This window comes from Meles meles, chromosome Y (genome assembly GCF_922984935.1).
Source record: "Meles meles chromosome Y, mMelMel3.1 paternal haplotype, whole genome shotgun sequence".
Classification (NCBI taxonomy): domain Eukaryota; kingdom Metazoa; phylum Chordata; class Mammalia; order Carnivora; family Mustelidae; genus Meles; species Meles meles.
This window is the reverse complement of record NC_060088.1, coordinates 8,466,518-8,489,477: the sequence shown is the minus strand read 5'-3', so window position 1 is coordinate 8,489,477 and position 22,960 is coordinate 8,466,518. Positions and strand designations below refer to the sequence as shown.

Sequence of the window (22,960 nt, the reverse complement as noted above, 5' to 3'; positions counted from 1 at the left end):
GAAAGGATGTTCTATTGTGTCAAATGCTTTTTCTGCATCCATTGGGAGGAACATGTGTTTCCTTTCTCTCCTCTCAATGATTTTTCCTATCATATCACTAGATTTGCAAATGTTGAACACCCCTTATATCTCAGGAATAAGTCATATCTGGTCAAGGAGGATCATCCTTTTAATGAAATGTTGGGTCTTAGTAACTAGGATCCTGTTGAGAATTTTGGACACCATATGCATCAGGCTTGACGTTCTCTCTTTTGATGGGGACATGGCTGTCTTTGGGATGTCGGTAATGCTGGCATCGCACAGTGAGTCTGGAAGTTTTCCTTCTCTTTCTATTGTTTGAAACAGATGTGGGACAATAGGTATTATTTCTTCATTGAAGGTTTGTAGAATCCCCCAGGGAATCTGTCATGTCCTGAACTTTTGTATTTTGGGAGTTTATTTATTTATTTTTCAGCGTAAAAGTATTCATTGTTTTTGCACAACACCCAGTGCTCTATGCAATACATGCCCTTCCTATTACCCACCACCTGGTTCCCCCAACCTCCCACCCCCACCCCTTCAAAACCCTCAGGTTGTTTTTCAGAGTCCATAGTCTCTTATGTTTTGCCTCCCCTTCCAATTTCCCTCAAGTTCCTTCTCCTCTTCATCTCCCAATGTCCTCCATGTTATTTGTTATGCTCCACAAATAAGGGAAACCATATGATACTTGATTCTCTCTGCTTGACTTATTTCACTCAGCATAATCACTTTCCAGTCCCGTCCATGTTGCTACAAAAGTTGGGTATTCATCCTTTTTTTTTTTTTTTTTATAAACATATAATGTATTTTTATCGCCAGGGGTACAGGTCTGTGGATCGTCAGGTTTACACACTTCACAGCATTCACCATAGCACATACCCTCCCCAATGTCCATAACCCCCCCTCTCCCAACCCCACCTCCCCCCACCAATCCCCAGTTTGTTTTGTGAGATTAAGAGTCATTTATGGTTTGTCTCCCTCCCAATCCCATCTTGTTTCATTTATTCTTCTCCTATCCCCCTAACCCCCCATGTTGCATCTCCACGTCCTCCACTCCTTCAATCTTATTCCTCATTATTGGTCTATTGAGGTGGTCAATTACTTCCTTTTCTGTCTTTGTAGTTAATAGGTTTCCAGGAATACTGTTTCTTCCATGATGCTTAGTTTATGGACATACAGCTTTTGATGATAGTTTCTGAGAATTATTTCTATTTTCTTGGAGTTAGCTGTGATATTGCCCTTTCATTCATACTCTATTAATTTGGGTCCTTTCACTTATCTTTCGGACAAGTTGCCAGTTGTTATTATCATTAATTCTTTCTGAGAACCAGCTTCTAGTTTTACTGCTGTGTTCTACTGTATTTCTGGCTTCTAATTCATCCATCTCTTCTCTTACTATGCTTAGGCTTAATTTGTTGTTGATTCTCCAATTCTTTAAATTATAGAGTTTGTGTGGGTGTGTTCAGGATTTTTTTCTTTTCTTTCTTTTGACTGAGACTAGGATTGCTAAGTGTTTCCCCCATAAGGCCCGCTTTGTCATATCTCAAGGGTTTTGGACTGATGTGTTTCCTTACTCAATGGTTTCCATGAATAGTATAACTACTTCTTTGGTTTTCTGGTTGAACCAATCATTCTTAATCAGGATGGTCTTTAACTTCCAAGTGTTTGAATTCCTTCCAAACCTTTTCTTCTGACTGAGTTCCAGTTTCAAAACACTGCGCTCTGAGAATAGGCGGGGAATAATCTCAATTTGGTATCAGTGGAGACCTGATTTGGAAACTAGTATGTGGTCTATTCTGGAGAAAGTGCACTCAAGACAAATGTGTATCCTGATCCTTTAAGGTGGAATGTTCTGTGTATATGTATGAGGTCCATCTGTTCCAGTGTGCCATTCAAAGCTTCTTTTTATTTCTGAATTTCTGCTCAGATGATCTCTATATTGCTAAGAGTTTAGTGTTGAGGTCTCTCACTATTATCACGTTATTATCAATATGTTTTTCCCTCTCTCTCTCACTCTCTGTTTTTGTTTGTTTGTTTGTTTTGTTTTGTTTTTTGTTTGTTTTTTTTTTTTTTTTTTTTGTCTTTTTTAACAGTTGGTTCCTACAGTTAGCTGCTCCCATGATGGGGACCTAGATGTTTACGATTATTAAATCTTCTTGTTGCATACACCTTTTAAGGATGACATAGTGCCCTCTCTATCTCTAAGGACAGATTTTAGCTTAAAGTCTAATTCTGTGATTTGAAAATTGCTACCCCAGATTTCTTATGAGGTCCATTGACATGAAAGATGTTTCTCCATACCTTCACTTTCAGTTTGGCTGTATCATTTGGTTCAAAATGCGTGTCTTGTAGATAGCATATGGATGAATCCTGTCTTTGTATCCAACCTGCAACCCTATGGCATTTTATGAGAGCATTTAGACCATTCACATAGGGAGTAATTATTGAAAGATATGATTTCATTGTGATCATGTTGCTTGCAAAGTCCTTGTTTCTATGGATTTTCTCTTTATATTTCTTTTCTGTATCATTCTTGGGGTCTTTCTCTTTTTATAAAACCACACACACCCCCTTAATATTTTTTCAGGGCTGGCTTGGTGGTCACATATTCTTTCAGTTTCTGCCAGTCCTGGAAATTCTTTTTCACTCCCTTTGTTCTGAAAGACATCCTTGCCAGATAAAGAATTCTTGGGCGCATATACCTCTGATTTGATACCCTCCTATGTCTTCATAGCCCTTTATTGCTTGCCAGGTCTCCATGGACAGTCCTGACATTATTCTGATCTTTCGCCTTTTGTATGTAAGGAATCTCTTCACCCTACCTGCCCTTAAGATGGTTTCATGGGTCTACAATTTGTCAGTTTTACTGTTAAATGCCAGGGTCGTGGTCTGTTCTCCTTGATCATGGGAGATGCAATATTAGGCTTTAATTTATAAATAATTTATTTTCCCAAAATCCTTAAGTGGTTATATCTCTGTTGATTGTTATTTTCAACTTCTGAGGAACAAGGAGGAAAAGGATTACCCTAAACTCACCTTGTCCCATGGGTTCAACCTGATAATACTCACATCAGTTTAAATAACCCAGAAAATGACCAAAACATGGCAGAACAATCTTCACATGGAACATAGAGAAGACAACACAGTGAAGGACTGACGGGCAGGTAAGTTGACTCAAAGAGGGGGAGTTGGAGAGTTGATTATTAAACTCACAGCTTGTCCCGGATAAACAGATGTAGTTTGGGGACTCCTTCAGGTACAAAGCAGATGGAAAGGCATCATTTCTTGATCCTGCCCCCCTGCCTTAGCATGTTTTCAGTGCCTATACTTGCTAGCTAACTTGCTAACACCATCTTCCTTCCCTTGAACTCTCCTGTAGGCACTCTCCCTTAGCTAGACTTCAGCTTCATAACCCCTCCCACAGTAGACTACTGCAAAACATGCTATACTCTGCAACTGGGGATGCAACTTGCTAATACTATGCAACTGGGGATATTTATATGGATATTCACCCTCCAATCTGCATTTGCTTGGAGTGCATCCAAAGTATTGCCACATGCCTGGCATTGTGTAAGCAGCCCCCCTTGGAACAGGCACCACTCCAAAGTGACTCCTACCCAAGGAAGACAGAAGGATAACTACAAATGTCAATTGCAGCCCAATGGCTAAGCTGCAGGCAGACACTGAGTCTCATGATGACCCCACCCACCAGAGAAAGTTTCTCAGCGGGTAAACAAGTAAAAATCCTACAATTTGGTAGTACCACGACTCTGGCACTCCTGGTCTGACCCAACTCAAACCTAAAACCGAACTGGTCCACTGAAAACACAGGGACCAAATCATGTCCACAGCAGGCCACTGAAGTTGAATGGACTGAAGGCAAATATGGTTCAGCTACATCAGCAGGATGTCTACAACTTGTTTTGGAGATCTCCTGAAGTTCCAGGTCCTAGTGAATAGGACACATCACACTACAGGGCATGACAGGACCTCATGTTCATAAAGCCACTACCTTCAAGAACATGAGCTGTAGCTGACTTTCTGAATACATTTAATCAGACATAGAAAGTTAGAGAGAAACTAGGAGACAGCAGAATGTGTCCCAAATGAAAGAATAGGACAAAATCACAAGGAAAAAGGAAAAAGGAAAGTTAAATGGACATAAGTATTAAGCCTGATAGAGAATTTAAAGCAATGATCATAAAAATTCTCACTGGACTTGAGAAAAGAATAGTGAATCTCAGTGAGACCCCGCCAATGTAGAAATTAAAAAAAAAAGACTCAGAAATGAAGGACTTAATCAGTGAATTATAAAATAATCCAGAGGGAATAAATAGTAAACTAGAGGAGGAGCCATGAACAGATATAGGGAATTCACCAACAAGCATAATAATATCTGCTTGCAGGGATCTTAGAAGAAGAAGAGAAAGGGAATAGAAAATTTATTTGAAGAAATAATAAAAATAATTTATTTCTTATAGCATATAAAAAAGTATTTGAATACATAATAAAAAAATCCCTTAATCTGAATTAGGAACCAGAAGTCCTGACCTAGAAAGCACAGAGAGCCCCCAACAAAATCAACCCCAGGACATCCACACTAAGATACATAGTAATTGAAATGGCAAAGTGTAGTGATAATAAGAGAATTTTATAAGCAATTAGAGAGAGAGAGAGAGAGAATAAAGCAGTCTCATACAAAAGAAACCTCATAAGGCCATTAGCTTAAATTTCAACAGAAATATGTCAAGCCAGAGAGGAAAGAAAAAGTATATTCAGAATGCTGAAAGGAGAAAAACCTGCAACAAGAATAACCTATTCACCATGGCTATCCTTCAGAATAGACATGGTACAAAGTGTTTCCCAGTCAAACAAAAACTACTGGAGTTCATGACCACAAAATCAGCCTTGCAAGATATATTAAGGGGGACACTTTGAGAGGAAAGGAAAGATGATAAATAGGAATAGGAAATATAGGAAGCACAAAAACTATGAAGTTAAATGTATCTCTAAAAACCTGTCAAGGGATTTACAGTATGAAAGGAATAAAGAATGAGACCATGGACCTAATAACCATTGGATGTGGCGGGATAGAGGGAAAAGAATGTGTTTGAACTTAAGTGACCATCAACTATTGTTTTGTTTTCTTTCATTTACTTTTTTGTAATTTCATTCATTTTTTTTTTCAGTGTACCAAGATTCATTGTTTATGCACCATACCCAGTGCTCCATGCAATACATGACCTCCTTAATACCCACCACCAGGCTTACCCACCCCCACATCCCCTTCCTCCCAAAACCCTCAGTTTTGGAATCAGGAAGAAATGGACAACCTGAATAGACCAATATCTAGCAATGAGATTGAAATGTGATCAAAATCCTCCAAAAAAAAAAAAAAAATGAGTCCAGACCTGATGGATTCCCTGGGGAATTCTACCAAGTTTTCCAAGAAGAAATAATACATATTCTCTTGAAGTTGTTTCAAAAAACTGAAGCAGAGAGAAAATTTCAAAACTCTTTTTTTATGTAGCCAGCATTACATTGATTCCCAAAACAGGCAAAGACCCCACCAAAAAGGAGAATTTCAAACCAATGACCTAATGGATATGGATGTTAAGATTCTCAACAGGATCCTAGCTAATAGAAACCAAAAGTACATTAAAAAGATTATCCAACATGACCCAGTGGGATTTATCTCTGGGTTGCAAGGTGGTTGAACATTCTCACATTAATCAATGTGATCGACAAAATCAATAAAGGAAGAGAGAAGATCCACATGGCCCTCACAATTGATGCAGAAAAAGCATATGACAAGATACAGCAACTGTTCCTGATTAAAACACTTTAAAATATGCAGACAGAGGGAAAAGTCCTCAACTTCATAAAATCTATCTATGAAAAACCTGCAACGTATATCATCCTGAATGAGAAATAGCTGACAGCCTTCTCCTTGAGATCAGAAACACGACAAGGATGCCCACTCTCACCATTCTTATTCAACATAATATTAGAAGTCCTAGCAACAGCAATAAGAAAACAAAGAGAAAAAAAAAAAAGGATTTCAAATTGTCAATAAAGTGGTCCAACTATCTCTCCTTGAAGAGGGCATGATACTTTATATGGAAACCCAAAAAACTCCACCCCAAACTACTAGAACTCATACAGCAATTCAGTAATATGGCTGGATACAAAATCAATGTACATAAATCAGTGGCTTTCTTATACACTAACAATGAAAACACAGAAAGGGAAATTAGAGAATCAATTCCATTTACTATAACACCAAGAACCATAAGATACCTGGGAATAAACCTAACCAAACAGTTAAATGACCTGTACTTGAGGAAGTACAGAACACTAGTGAAAGAAATTGAAGAAGACACAAAAAGATGGAAGACCACTGCATGCTAATGGATCAGAAGAACAAACATTGTTAAAACGCTTATACTGTCCAGAGCAATCTATACTTTCAAGGTCATCCCAATGAAAATTCCACCAGCATTTTTCAAAAAGCTGGAGCAAACAATCCTAAAATTTGTATGGAATCAGAAGAGATCCCAAATTATTAAGGAAATATTGAAAAGAAAATCAAAACTGGGGGCATCACATTGCCTGGTTTCAAGCTTTACTACAAAGCTGTGATTTCTAAGAAAGCATGGTACTGGTATAAAAACAGACACCTAGACCAGTGGAACAGAGTAGAGAGCCAAGATATGGGCGCTCAAATCTATGGTCAAATAATCTTCAAAAAAGCATGAAATATACAGTGGGGAAAAAAAGTCTCATCAATATATGGTGCTGGAAAAATTAGAGCTATGTGGAGAGGAATGAATCTCAATCATTCTCCTATACCATACACAAAGATAAACCTGAATTGGATGAAAGACTTTAACGTGGGGTGGGAATTCATCAGAATTCATCAGAGATGGTCATGGTTCATTCTTCTCCACATAGCTGTCCAATTTTCCCACCATCATCTATTGAAGAGACTTTTTATCCACTGTATTTTTTTCCTGCTTTGTCAGGCCAATATCCCTGATGATTATGGATGCTAAGATTCTCAAAAAGATCCTAGCTAATAGGCTCCAGCAGTACATTAAAAAGATTTTCCATCGTGACCAGGTGGGTTTTATCCATGGGATGCAAGAGTTGGTCAACAGTCACAAATCAATTAATGGGATAGGACAAATCAATGGGAGAAGAGAGAAGAATCACATGGTCCCTTCAACTGAAACAGAAAAATCATTAGACAAGATAGAGCATCCATTCCTGGTTAAAATGTTTCAATATGCTTTTCACAATGGGTTTGCCACCAGAACACAGGTGTCATGAAAACCACCGCTCAACCTAAACCAGAATGGGGAAGGAAAAGACTCATATCAACATTGTTGTCATCGGACATGTAGATTCGGGCAAGTCTACCACTACTGGTCATCTGATCTACAAATGTGGTGGGATCAATAAAAGAACTATCGATAAATTTGAGAAGGAGGCTGCTGAGATGGGAAAAGGCTCCTTCAAGTATGCCTGGGTCTTGGATAAACTGAAAGCTGAATGTGAACGTGGTACCACCATTGATATCTCCCTGTGGAAATTCAAGACCAGCAAATATTATGTGACCATCATTGATGCTCCAGGACACAGAGACTTTATAAAAAACATGATTACAGTCACATCTCAGTCTGACTGTGCTGTCCTGGTTGTTGCTGCTGGTGTTGGTGAATTTGAAGCAGGTATTTCCAATAATGGGCAGACCCATGAGCATGCCCTTCTGGCTTACACACTGGGTGTAAAACAACTAATTGTTGGTGTTAACAAAATGGATTCCACTGAGCCACCCTACAGCCAGAAGAGATATGAGGAAATAGTTAAGGAAGTCAGCACCTACATTAAGAAAATTGGCTACAACACTGACACAGTAGCATTTCTGCCAATTTCTGGTTGGAATGGTGACAACATGCTGGAGCCAAGTGCTAACATGCCTTGGTTCAAGGGATGGAAAATCACCTGTAAAGATAGGAATGCCAGTGGAACCACACTGCTTGAAGTCCTGGATTGCATTCTGCCACCAACTCATCCAACTGACAAGCCCTTGCATCTGCCTCTCCAGGACGTCTACAAAATTGGTGGTATCGGTACTGTTCCTGTGGGCTCAGTGAAGACTGGTGTTCTTAAACCTGGCATGGTGATTACATTTGCTCCAGTCAATGTTACAACTGAAGTCAAGTGTGTTGAAATGCACCATGAAGCTTTGAGTGAGGCTCTTCCTGGGGACAATGTGGGCCTCAATGTCAAGAAGGTATCTGTCAAAGATGTTCGTCATGGCAATGTGGCTGGTGAAGCAAAAACGATCCACAAATGGAAGCAGCTGGCTTCACAGCTCAGGTGATTATCCTGAACCATCCAGGCCAAATTAGTGCTGGATATGAACCTGTGCTGGATTGTCACACAGCTCACATTGCTTGCAAGTTTGCTGAGCTGAAGGAGAAGATGGATTGTCATTCTGGAAAAAAGCTGGAAGATGGTCCCACGTTCTTGAAATCTGGTGACGCTGCCATTGTTGATATGGTTACTGGCCTATGTGTGTTGAGAGCTTCTCTGACTATCCTCCTCTCGGCCATTTTGCTGTTCATGACATGAGACAGACGGTTGCTGTGGGTGTCATCAAAGCAGTGGGCAAGAAGGCAGCTGGAGCTGGCAAGGTCACCAAGTCTGCCCAGAAAGCTCAGAATGCTAAATGAGTATTATCCCCAATACCTGCGACCCCATTCTTAATCAGTGGTGGAAGAACGGTCTCAGAACTGTTTGTGTCAATTGGCCATTTAAGTTTAATAGTAAAAGACTGGTTAATGATAATAATGCATCATAAAACATTCAGAAGGAAAGGAGACTGTTTTGTGGACCATTTGTTGTTTTCTCTGTGTGTGGTAGTTTTAAGTTATTAGTTTTTAAAATCAGCACTTTTTAATGGAAACAACTTGACCAAAAATCTGTCACAGAATTTTGAAACCCATTAAAACAAAAAGTTTAATGAGAAAAAAATATGTTTCAATATATTGGGATGATAGAGGGAAAATTCCTCAACTTTATAAAATCTTTCTACAAGAATCCCACAGGGAATATGATTCTCTATGAGTAAAAGCTGACAGCCTTCCCTTCGAGGTCAGGAACAGGACAAGGATGCCCACTAACACCATTCTTGTTTCAAATAGTATTAGAAGTCCTAGCAACAGCAATCAGACAACAAAAAGGATTTAAAAAGTATTCAAATTGGCAATGAAGATGTGAAAATCTCTTCACAGATGATATGATACTTTATAAGTAAAGCCTTAAAGACTCCAGCCCCAAACAACTAGAACTCATACAGCAATTCAGTAATATGACACGACACAAAAACCAATGTACAGAAATTAGTTGCTTTCTTATATACTCACAATGAAAATACAGAAAGTGAAATTAGAGAATTGATTCCATTTATTACAGCACCAAGAACCATAAGATAACCTGGGAATAAACCTAACCAAAGAGGTAAAGGATCTGTTGAGGAACTACAGAACAGTCGTGAAAGAAACTGAAGAAGACACAAAAAGATGGAAGACTATTCCATGCTCATAGTTCAGAAGAATAAACATTGTTAAAATGTCTATACTGCCCAGTGCAATCTATAATTTCAATGTCATTCCGATCAAAATCCAACCAGCATTTTTAGAGACCTGGAAGAAACAATCCTAATTTTTTTATGTAACCAGAAGAGACCCAAAATTCCTCAGGAAATGTTGGAACATTCATTTTTAACTTATCTAGATAGTGTCTATCACCTCCCTCTCTGTCATCCCACTCCAACTGGGTGCACTTCTTCTCCCTGCCCCCCATCTTTTCATTCAAGAATTGCTCTGTAGCTTACAGTTTATACAATCTTAAACTTTCATTTTCAAATTAGAGTGGATTATGAGCCACTTCACCCTTAATATATAAGGGTGTGTTCTATATATATATATAGTATAATTATTAATTATTATATAAATATAATATTTATAATATTTGATATTAATATTAATAGTTAATATTAATATAATAATTATATAGATATAATTATTAATTATGTGTATTATATAAAATATAAATATTAAAGTATTAAATATAAAAGTGTTATATATATTTAATATACATTATATATACATATTATATATGTATATAAAATTTTATATTTTATTTACATTTTATATTTTATATATAAAAGTGTTCAAACTGTGGAAAGAAGCAAGATGCCCTACAATGGACAAATGGATAAGGAAGATATGGTCCATGTATACTATGGAGTATTATGCCTCCATAAGAAAGGATGAATACCCAACTTTTGTATCAGTGTGGATAGAACTGAAAGAGATTATGCTAAGTGGAATAAGCCAAGCAGAGAGAGTCAATTATCATATGGTTTCACTTATTTTGGGATCATAAGAAATAAGACAGAGGACATAGAGAGATGAGATGAAGAATGGAAGGGAGTTGGGGGAAATTGGAGGGGGAGATGAACCATGAGAGACTGTGGACTCTCAGAAACTATCTGAGGGTTTTGGAGCGGAGGGAGGTGGGAGTTTGCATGAGCCTGGTGGTGGGTATTATGGAGGACACTTATTGCCTGGAGCCTTGGGTGTGGTGCATAAACAATTAATTCTGGAACACTGAATAGTAAGTTAAAAAAATTTTAAAAATGGAATTTTACAAAATTCATATAATGAATAGATAGATCTGAAAAGGAAACAGTGCAACTTTAAACAAATGAAACAAACAGTAGATAATAAAATGGTAGACTTAAATAAATGATTGTTGATAATAACATTGAGCATGAATGATATTTCTCATTTTATTTTTAAGCACTAATAATCTTAATACCATCATGAAATGACACAGTAGGATTAAAACCAAGACTTGAAAATACCTAAAAGAGATGCATTTTAAACATAAAGATATATATTGACTGAAAGGAAACTTTTGAGATAAGTTGGACCATACAGACACAAATATAAAAAAGCAACGCTGACTGTTTAAATACAAATAGACAAAATAGGGGCACCTGGGTGGCTCAGTGAGTTATAGCCTTTGCCTTCAACTCAGGTCATGATCCTAGGGTCCTGGGATCTAGCCCCACGTCAGGCTCTCTGCTCAAGCAGGGAGCCTGCTTCCTCCTCTCTCTCTCTGCCTGCCTCTCTGCCTACTTGTGATCTCTCTCTGTCAAATAAATAAATAAAATCTTTTTAAAAATAAAAAAAAATTAAAATAAATAGACAAAACAGACTTCATGACATAAAAAGAAACACATAATTACAAAGACCAAAACCACGATGTTTTCCTCTATATTTTCTGGAGATTCACTTCACTTCTCCCTTTTAAATCTCTAAGATATTTTGATTCATTTCTGTGTATAGTATAAAAGTTCAATTTCATTATTTTGCAAGTGGATATTCAATTTTAACAATACCATTTCTTTGCTCTACAAACGTGCACTTTTGCTTCCTTTGATTTGTTGCCAATATATGTGTTGAGTTATTCTTGGAAAGTGTATTGGAAGCCCTGAGGGGTGACTGTGGAATAAGCTGAAACATCACCACCATTTCTGATCTCAGACTATTTAATGCAATGTGCCAGTAGGACCAAGATCCCATCATCTCCTGGGGGAGGGTATGGATTAAAAACTATGAAAGAAAGTAACCCTTAACTCCTCTGCCTCCAGGGATTTCTATCACACACATTCCATTCCTCCCTTATCCCATGACTGCCTCCGTGTCTAAGGAAGGGTGCAGGCCTGCTTTCCAACTTCAGGATAATTGTCATCTCCTTGTATTCCTTCCCAGTGCTTTGATACATCTGTCATTGCTTTGCATACACACACACACATACACACACACACACACACACACATATATATGTATATATATACATATATATATATATTCTAAACCCTATAAAGAAAACAGAACAAAACACAAAGGAACCAAAACAATTAAAAAATAAAAGCTATGTGCTGAATTCAGCTACTGTTATTCTACCTTGCAGAGACAGCCCTGCATGACCAGACAGATTAGGGACTGAGAGCTTTATTTCTGTGACTGATGACATATATGCATTGGTTTATTTCATTGTTCAATTCTACTGGTTTGTATGTTTGTCTTTGTTCTTGTACCATAATATTTTAAGAACTGTAGCTTTGTTCTTCTTTCTCAAGATTAATTTGGCTATTCAGGAAAATTCCACATGAATTCATTCCAATTCCATATTAATTTTTGGACAATTTTTGTTCTATGTTTTACAAACAAATTGATTAGAATTCAGTATGGAGAGAACACAGTCTCTATTACTGCCCATGATATTAATACATTTAAATAATATTTAGTCTTCCTGATATAGATGTTTTTCCATTTATGAGCATCTGCCTTAATTTCTTTCATGAGTGTTTTACAGATTTCAGTGTTGCTTCACCACTGAGTATGATGACATGTAGGCTTGCTAGACCTTTATGATATTAAAATGCATTCCTCCTATACGTGGTATGTTGTTTTTATTATGAAAGCCTGTTAAACTAACAAATAATTATTCTGAAACGATTGAGAAAATTATGTTATTTTCATCCCTCATTCTGTTAATGCGATATGTTACTTTAACTTGTTTGTGTATATTAAAGTGTGCTTCCCACCTGATCACATGCTGTTGAATTGAGAAAGTAGTATTTTCTTGAGGTTTTCTTGTCTATTTTGTTTTGTTCTGTTCTGTTTAGTTTTGTCTGCATCCAGGTTCATCAGGGATTATAGTTTGCAGTTTTCTTTTCTGGAAGGATAATGAAACACCACAATTCATGATGCTCAAAAGGTATAAAGTATGAAATCTAGAAATGTCTAGACTGAGGTACATCATTTTTATTTGTCACAAATGAAAGACGAAGAGAATTTTGAAAGCAGAAAGAGAAAACTCATTCCACATATACAAAGCAGTTGCCTTCAGACTATTGGCTCATGGCTCAGCAGCAACCTTATAGGTTAGAGGTAAGTGGTTGATATATTCAGAGTGACTTAAAAAAAAAAAAAAAACTGCCACTGAGAATACTATGCTCAGTAAAACTGTCCTCCAAAAACAAAGATTAAAAAAAAGCCTTTCCCAGACCAATAAAAATAGGAGTTCATCACCAGTACACCTATCTTACAGGAAATGCTAAAGAGGGGCTCATCCCAAGGTGAAATGAGAGGAGGCTAAGCAACAACACAAAAACATCCAAAAGCATCCAAAGCATAACACCCTGGTAAAGGTAAATATATACACAAACAGAAAATATTATAATAACACTAATGTGTAATTCATTTTTAATTTCAGGAATACATTAAAATACAAATTTATTACATCAACAGAGATCAATCCATTAAGAACTATATCTGTATCACCAATAGGAAATCACCTTCAAAAATGTAAAGTAAACACTGATAAAACCAAAAGAATAAATAGACAGCAATACAACTGTATTGGTACTTCAATTCCCCATTTTTAACAACCGATGGAACATCAATACATACAGTAAGAGCAAACAGCAGACATCAACATCACTAAACACCACATATATCCATATATCCAGAACATGCAATCCAACAGCAGCAGGAAAAACATTTTCTTAGAGGAAAAATGTCATGTTCTCTAGAATAAATAAATTTCAGGTCACAAAATTAGTCTTGACAAATATTCATTTTTAAATATTTTATTTATTTGGCAGAGAGAAATCACAACTAGGCAGAGAGGCAGGAAAAGAGAGAGGAGGAAGCAGGCTCCCTGTGGAGCAGAGAGCCCAATGCGGGGCTCAATCCCAGGACCCTGGGATCATGACCTGAGCCGAAGGCAGAGGCTTTAACCCACTGAGCCACACAGGCGCCCCATTGACAAATATTCTTAAATTTGTCATAGCAAGTTTTTTTTTTTCAATCTCAGTGGAATGAACCTAGGAATTGTTATGAATATTAATTAGGAATAGTAATAGGAATAGTAACAGTAGGAAACTGAAAATTCACAAATATGTGGAAATTAATCCGCACACTTTGGAAAAACGAGCAAACAAACAAACAGTCAAACTTTTAACTGGCTAACAGGTGGGCGTTAGAAAAGTACAGTTGTTTTAAAAAAACACTGACATGATGGTGGTTTTCATGGTAGCTTCTTGAAAATACACTCAACATACGGTTTAAACAATGCTAGGTCAAACTAGTGAACTTTAAAGACATGAAAGATCTAGACACCACTGAGTGAGAGTCTTTTTATACACAATTAGAGGAAACATATTCAAAAAAACCTATACCTGTTAAATACCCACTGCACACCTCAGTTCATGAAAAATGATGAAGGGCAAATATGATTTTAAAAAATGGCCAGAACCTCACTTTCTTCCCCTGCATGGTGCTGGTGTAAGGTCTTTTAGAGATACTTGACATGAATGAAAATGTAGCAGAGGACCCAAATTCGAGAAGTGAAGGAGAGGATGGTAGCCTCAGAGAGACAAGATGTGAGTTTTCTTCATGTGGAAACAGATAATGTCCCTCAACATATATCCATGGACTCATAATGTAGAAAGAACCCATGAGGGGCATGTGGGTGGCTCAGTTGTTGGACATTTGCCTTTGGCACAGGTCATGATCCCAGCATCCTGGGATCGAGTCCCCCTCCCACCTCTGTTTCTCTGCTCAATGTGTAGCCTGCTTCTCCCTCTGTCTCTGCCTGTGACTCTACTTGCTTGTGCTCTCTCTCTGTCAAATAAAAAAAAAAGTACGCATGAACAGGAGATGCTATGGGGCCAGTTGAGGTGGATTTCAATAAGAAGCGTTATGCCATGTCTTAGCATTAGTGAAAGAAAACAGTTGCTTTGGACTGCACAAACAAGGATTCCATGTGTTTAGGTTTGAACAAGGAAGTCGTCAGTCACTGCTGTTATCAAGTAATGTCACTGACCACTGACTTTGTTGTCACTGTGTCTATAATGGGGCAAGACCTATCCAAATTGACCCTCCTACCTCTGACACCTGTCCATACTAATCTATACACACTGTTTGACAACCTAGCCACCTGCCAGAGATATCCTTATTTCCCAAGTGTCAACCTTCAAGGGTACTCCTTGAACAGAGATGGGCACATGCAGTGTTCATCATGCAGGCCTCCAAAAAGGCATAAAACTGCAGTGAAGTCATATTTGTAAAGCACTGGATAAAACTCTGTGTGGTGACAAATTCAGAAAACTCCAAGTCTCTATGGGTCAGAAGAAGATTATTGCTGGTGCCATCCTGGTCACCTCTGATTTTCCCTCAGCCATCTTCTCCCTGAACTCTGGGTTCACTGGACCACAGAGGAAACTTCACTAGGGTATCCAGCTTCTTTTTTTTTTTTTTTTTTTTTTTTCTCATTTTATTTATTTTTTCAGCGTAACAGTATTCATTCTTTTTGCACAACACCCAGTGCTCCATGCAAAACGTGCCCTCCCCATTACCCACCACCTGTTCCCCCAACCTCCCACCCCTGACCCTTCAAAACCCTCAGGTTGCCCCAACCTCCCACCCCTGACCCTTCAAAACCCTCAGGTTGTTTTTCAGAGTCCATAGTCTCTTATGGTTCGCTTCCCCTCCCCAATGTCCATAGCCCGCTCCCCCTCCCCCAATCCCACCTCCCCGCAGCAACCCCCAGTTTGTTTTGTGAGATTAAGAGTCATTTATGGTTTGTCTCCCTCCCAATCCCATCTTGTTTCATTTATTCTTCTCCTATCTCCTACCCCCCCATGTTGCTTCTCCATGTCCTCATATCAGGGAGATCATATGATAGTTGTCTTTCTCCGATTGACTTATTTCACTAAGCATGATACGCTCTAGTTCCATCCACGTCGTCGCAAATGGCAAGATTTCATTTCTTTTGATGGCTGCATAGTATTCCATTGTGTATATATACCACATCTTCTTGATCCATTCATCTGTTGATGGACATCTAGGTTCTTTCCATAGTCTGGCTATTGTAGACATTGCTGCTATAAACATTCGGGTACACGTGCCCCTTCGGATCACTATGTTTGTATCTTTAGGGTAAATACCCAGTAGTGCAATTGCTGGGTCATAGGGTAGTTCTATTTTCAACATTTTGAGGAACCTCCATGCTGTTTTCCAGAGTGGTTGCACCAGCTTGCATTCCCACCAACAGTGGAGGAGGGTTCCCCTTTCTCCACATCCTCTCCAGCATCTGTCATTTCCTGACTTGTTCATTTTAGCCATTCTGACTGGTGTGAGGTGATATCTCATTGTGGTTTTGATTTGTATTTCCCTGATGGCGAGTGACGTGGAGCATTTTTTCATGTGTCTGTTGGCCATCTGGATGTCTTCTTTGCAGAAATGTCTGTTCATGTCCTCTGCCCATTTCTTGATTGGATTGTTTGTTCTTTGGGTGTTGAGTTTGCTAAGTTCCTTATAGATTTTGGATACTAGCCCTTTATCTGATATGTCGTTTGCAAATATCTTCTCCCATTCTGTCAGTTGTCTTTTGGTTTTGTTAACTGTTTCCTTTGCTGTGCAAAAGCTTTTGATCTTGATGAAATCCCAACAGTTCATTTTTGCCCTTGCTTCCCTTGCCTTTGCCGTTGTTCCTAGGAAGATGTTGCTACGGCTGAGGTCAAAGAGGTTGCTGCCTGCATTCTCCTCAAGGATTTTGATGGATTCCTTTCTCACATTGAGGTCCTTCATCCATTTGGAGTCTATTTTTGTGTGTGGTGTAAGGAAGTGGTCCAATTTCATTTTTCTGCATGTGGCTGTCCAATTTTCCCAGCACCATTTATTGAAGAGGCTGTCTTTTTTCCATTGGACATTCTTTCCTGCTTTGTCGAAGATTAGTTGACCATAGAGTTGAGGGTCGATTTCTGGGCTCTCTGTTCTGTTCCACTGATCTATGTGTCTGTTTTTGTGCCAGTACCATGCTGTCTTGATGATGACAGCTTTGTAATAGAGCTTGAAGTCCGGAATTGTAATGCCACCAACTTTGGCTTTGTTCTTCAATATTCCTTTGGCTATTCGAGGTCTTTTCTGGTTCCATATAAATTTGAGGATTATTTGTTCCATTTCTTTGAAAAAAATGGATGGTATTTTGATAGGGATTGCATTAAATGTGTAGATTGCTTTAGGTAGCATAGACATTTTCACAATATTTATTCTTCCAATCCAGGAGCATGGAACATTTTTCCATTTTTTTGTGTCTTCCTCAATTTCTTTCATGAGTACTTTATAATTTTCTGTGTATAGATTCTTAGTCTCTTTGGTTAGGTTTATTCCTAGGTATCTTATAGTTTTGGGTACAATTGTAAATGGGATTGACTCCTTAATTTCTCTTTCTTCAGTCTTGTTGTTGGTGTACAGAAATGCAACTGATTTCTGTGCATTGATTTTATATCCTGACACTTTACTGAATTCCTGAACAAGTTCTAGCAGTTTTGGAGTGGAGTCTTTTGGGTTTTCCACATATAGTATCATATCATCTGCGAAGAGTGATAGTTTGACTTCTTCTTTACCAATTTGGATGCCTTTAATTTCTTTTTGTTGTCTGATTGCTGAGGCTAGGACTTCTAGTACTATGTTGAATAGCAGTGGTGATAATGGACATCCCTGCCGTGTTCCTGACCTTAACGGAAAAGCTTTCAGATTTTCTCCATTGAGAATGATATTTGCGGTGGGTTTTTCATAGATGGCTTTGATAATATTGAGGTATGTGCCCTCTATCCCCACACTTTGAAGAGTTTTGATCAGGAAGGGATGCTGTACTTTGTCAAATGCTTTTTCAGCATCTATTGAGAGTATCATATGGTTCTTGTTCTTTCTTTTATTAATGTGTTCTATCACATTGATTGATTTGCGGATGTTGAACCAACCCTGCAGCCCTGGAATAAATCCCACTTGATCGTGGTGAATAATCCTTTTAATGTACTGTTGAATCCTATTGGCTAGTATTTTGGCGAGAATTTTTGCGTCTGTGTTCATCAAGGATATTGGTCTGTAGTTCTCTTTTTTGGTGGGATCCTTGTCTGGTTTTGGGATCAAGGTGATGCTGGCCTCATAAAATGAGTTTGGAAGTTTTCCTTCCGTTTCTATTTTTTGGAACAGTTTCAGGAGAATAGGAATGAGTTCTTCTTTAAATGTTTGGTAGAATTCCCCTGGGAAGCCGTCTGGCCCTGGGCTTTTGTCCAGCTAGGCTATCATTGAAAATAGAAGGAGAGATAAAAAGCTTCCAGGACAAACAAAAACTGAAAGAATTTGCAAACACCAAACCAGCTCTACAGGAAATATTGAAAGGGGTCCTCTAAGCAAAGAGAGAGCTAAAAGTAGTAGATCAGAAAGGTACAGAGACAATATACAGTAACAGTCACCTTACAGGCTAATAATGGCACTAAATTCATATCTCTCAATAGTTACCCTGAATGTTAATGGGCTAAATGCCCCAATCAAAAGACACAGGGTATCAGAATGGATAAAAAAACAAAACCCATCAGTATGTTGCCTACAAGAAACTCATTTTAGACGCGAAGACACCTCCAGATTTAAAGTGAGGGGGTGGAAAACAATTTACCATGCTAATGGGCATCAGAAGAAAGCTGGAGTGGCAATCCTTCTATCAGATCAATTAGATTTTAAGCCAAAGACTATAATAAGAGATGAGGAAGGACACTATATCCTACTCAAAGGGTCTGTCCAACAAGAAGATCTAACCATTTTAAATATCTATGCCCCTAACGTGGGAGCAGCCAACTATATCAACCAATTAATAACAAAATCAAAGAAACACATCAATAATAATACAATAATAGTAGGGGACTTGAACACTCCCCTCACTGAAATGGACAGATCATCCAAGCAAAAGATCAACAAGGAAATAAAGGCCTTAAATGACACACTGGACCAGATGGACATCACAGATATATTCAGAACATTTCATCCCAAAGCAACAGAATACACATTCTTCTCTAGTGCACATGGAACCTTCTCCAGAATAGATCACATCCTGGGTCACAAATCAGGTCTCAACCGGTATCAAAAGATTAGGATCATTCCCTGCATATTTTCAGACCACAATGCTCTGAAGCTAGAACTCAATCACAAGAGGAAAGCTGGAAAGAACCCAAATACATGGAGACTAAACAGCATCCTTCTAAAGAATGAATGGGTTAACCAGGAAATTAAAGAAGAATTGAAAAAATTCATGGAAACAAATGATAATGAAAACACAACAGTTCAAAATCTGTGGGACACAGCAAAGGCAGTCCTGAGAGGAAAATATATAGCGGTACAAGCCTTTCTCAAGAAACAAGAAAGGTCTCAAGTACACAACCTAACCCTACACGTAAAGGAGCTGGAGAAAGAACAAGAAAGAAACCCTAAACCCAGCAGGAGAAGAGAAATCATAAAGATCAGAGCAGAAATCAATGAAATAGAAACCAAAAAAACAATAGAAAAAATCAATGAAACTAGGAGCTGGTTCTTTGAAAGAATCAATAAGATTGATAAACCCCTGGCCAGACTCATCAAAAAGAAAAGAGAAAGGACCCAAATCAATAAAATCATGAATGAAAGAGGAGAGATCACAACTAACACCAAAGAAATACAGACAATTATAAGAACATACTATGAGCAACTTTACGCCAACAAATTGGACAATCTGGAAGAAATGGATGCATTCCTAGAGACATATAAACTACCACAACTGAACCAGGAAGAAATAGAAAACCTGAACAGGCCCATAACCAGTAAGGAGATTGAAACAGTCATCAAAAATCTCCAAACAAACAAAAGCCCAGGGCCAGACGGGTATCCAGCTTCTTGCAGAAGTTTGTGTATGAAGAGTGCTTTCAGGGGATGATGGCAATTTCAGGCAGCACCCACAAGCCCAGCTTCTTTGAGGCCAACTCATGTTGTTTGCAGATATGGCAGTGTCTGAAGACAGGACCCAACCCAGTAAACAAGACTTTAATTTTTTTTTCTTTGTATTTCTTAGCCCTTTTGTTCCATGTCTAGGCCAGAGAGATGCCAGTCTTACATTTAAACTGCCCCTTACTGTAAACCTGTCAAGAAAACGTAATCCTTCTTTAGAGACTGCCTATGTTCTTACTTTACCTACCTTCATATCTTTTTCTTTTTGTTATAATTTTATTCTTTCCAGTGTTCAAACACTCATTGTTTATGTACCAAATATGTTCCATGCTATATGTGCCCTCCCTAATACTTACCACCAGGCACTCCCAACCCCCCACCTTCCTCCACTCCAAAATCCTCAGTTAGTTCCTCAGAGTCCACAGTCTCCCCAGTCTCTCATGGTTTATATCCCCCTTTGATTTCCTGTAACAAACTTTTCCTCCCCTTCTCCCAGCGTCTTCCATGTTATTCCTTTTGCTCCACAAGTTAGCAAAAACATGAAAATTGTCACTCTCTGATTGACTTATTTCATTCAGCACTCTCCTCCAATCTCGTCCATATTGGTACAGAAGTTGTGTATTCATCATTTTTGATGGAGGCATAATACTCCATAGTGTATATGGACTATATCTTCTTAATCTATGTGTCTTTTAGAGGCATATTGTCTTTTTCCACAGTTTGGTGACCATAGCCATTGCTGCTATGAACATTGGGGTACAGATGGCCCTTCTTTTCACTACATCTGTATTTTGGGGGAAAAAAATAGTGCAATTGCAGGGTCATATGGTAACTCTATATTTAATTTCTTAAGGCATCTCCACACTGTTTTCCAAAGTGGCTGCATCAACTTGCATTCCCACCAACAGTGTAGGAAGGTTCCCCTTTCTCCACATCCTTTCCAACAGACGTTGTTTACTATCTTGTTAACTGTGGCCGTTCTAACTGGTGTAACGTAGTATCTCAATGTGGTTTTGATTCAAATATTCCTGATGGGTAATGATGATGAACATTTTTCATGTGTCTGTTAGGACACATGTTGCATGTCTTCATTGGAGAATTGTCTGCTCATGTCTTCTGCCCATTTTTTGACATGATTATCTGTTTTGTGTGTGTCGAGTTTCAGAGTTCTGTATAGATCTTGGATATCAGCTTTTGTACTGTCATTTGAGAATATCTTCTCCCATTCTGTGGGTTGTCTTTTTGTTTTGTTGACTGTTTCCTTTGCTGTGCATAAGCTTTTGATCCTGATAAAGTCCCAAAAGGACATTTCTGTTTTTGTTTTCTTTGCCTTTGGAGACATGACTTGAAAGAAGTTGTTGTGGACAATGTCGAAGACAATACTGCTTATGTTCTCCTCTAGGATTTTGATAGACTCATGCCTCACATTGAGATCTTTTATCCATTTCAAGTTTATCTTTGTGAATGGTGTAAGGGAATGGTCGAGTTTCATTCTTCTACACAAAATTTTCCAGTTCTCACATCGCAATTTACGAAAGAGAATGTTTCCCCCACACACACTGGATATTTATTCCTTTATTAACAAGATTATATTACCATAGAATTGCAGGTCCATATCAGGGCTCCTTACTTGTTCCAGTGTTCTATGTGTCTTTTTTTTTTTTTTTTTCTTTTTGCCAGTAACATGCTGTCTTCATGATCAAAAATTTGTAGAAATGCTGGAAATCGGGCAATGTGATGTCTCCAGTTTTGTTTTTCTTTTTCAACATTTCCTTCGCAATTCTGGATGTTTTCTGGTTCCATATAAATTTAAAAGATTGTTTGTTCAAGCATCTTGAAAAATATCAGCGGAATTCTGATTGGAATTGTATTGAAAGTCTAGTTTGCTCTGGAAGTATAGATTTTTTTTTATTTGTTTATTTACAGCATAACAGTGTTCATCGTTTTGGCATCACACCCAGTGCTCCATGCAGTACGTGCCCTCCCTATTACACACCACCTGGTTCCTCAACCTCCCACCCCACCACCCCCCACCCCGCCGCCCCTTCATAAACCTCTGGTTGTTTTTCAGAGTCCATAGTCTCTCATGGTTCATCTCCCCTTCCAGTTTCCCTCAACTCCCTCTCCTCTCCATCTCCCCATGTCCTCCATGTTATTTGTTATGCTCCACAAATAAGTGAGACCATATGATACTTGACTCTCTCTGCTTGACTTATTTTGCTCAGCATAATTTCTTCCAGTCCCGTCCATGTGGCTACAATAGTTGGGTATTCATCCTTTCTGATGGAGGCATAATACTCCATTGTGTATATGGACCACATCTTCCTTATCCATTCATCTGTTGAAGGGCATCTTGGTTCTTTCCACAGTTTGGCGACCATATCCATTGCTGCAATAAACATTGGGGTACAAATGGCCCTTCTTTTCACTACATCTGTACATTTGGGGTAAATACCCAGCAGTGCAATTGCAGGGTCATAGGGAAGCTCTATTCTTAATTTCTTCAGGAATCTCCACACTGTTCTCCAAAGTGGCTGCACTAACTTGCATTCCCACCAAGAGTGGAAGAGGGTTCCCCTTTCTCCACATCCTCTCCAACACACGTTGTTTCCTGTCTTGCTAATTTTGGCCATTCTAACTGGTGTCAGGTGGTATCTCAATGTTGTTTTAATTTGAATCTCCCTGATGGCTAGGGATGATGAACATTTTTTCATGTGTCTGATAGCCATTTGTATGTCTTTGTTGGAGAAGTGTCTCTTCATATCTTCTGCCCATTTTTGGATATGATTATCTGTTTTGTGTGTGTTGAGTTTGAGAAGTTCTTTATAGATCCTGGATATCAACCTTTTTGTCTGTACTGTCATTTGCAAATATCTTCTCCCATTCCGTGGGTTGCCTCTTTGTTTTGTTGACTGTTTCCTTTGCTGTGCAGAAGCTTTTGTTCTTGATGAAGTCCCAAAAGTTCATTTTTGCTTTTGTTTCCTTGGCCTTTGGAGACATAACTTGAAAGAAGTTGCTGTGGCTGATATCGA

At 38.4% G+C, this 22,960-nt stretch overlaps 1 pseudogene; it reads left to right on the top strand.

The window, feature by feature from the left end:
- The first annotated feature begins 7,336 nt into the window (after positions 1–7,336).
- On the top strand, positions 7,337–8,844 carry LOC123935842 (annotated as a pseudogene).
- Positions 8,845–22,960: the final 14,116 nt, after the last annotated feature.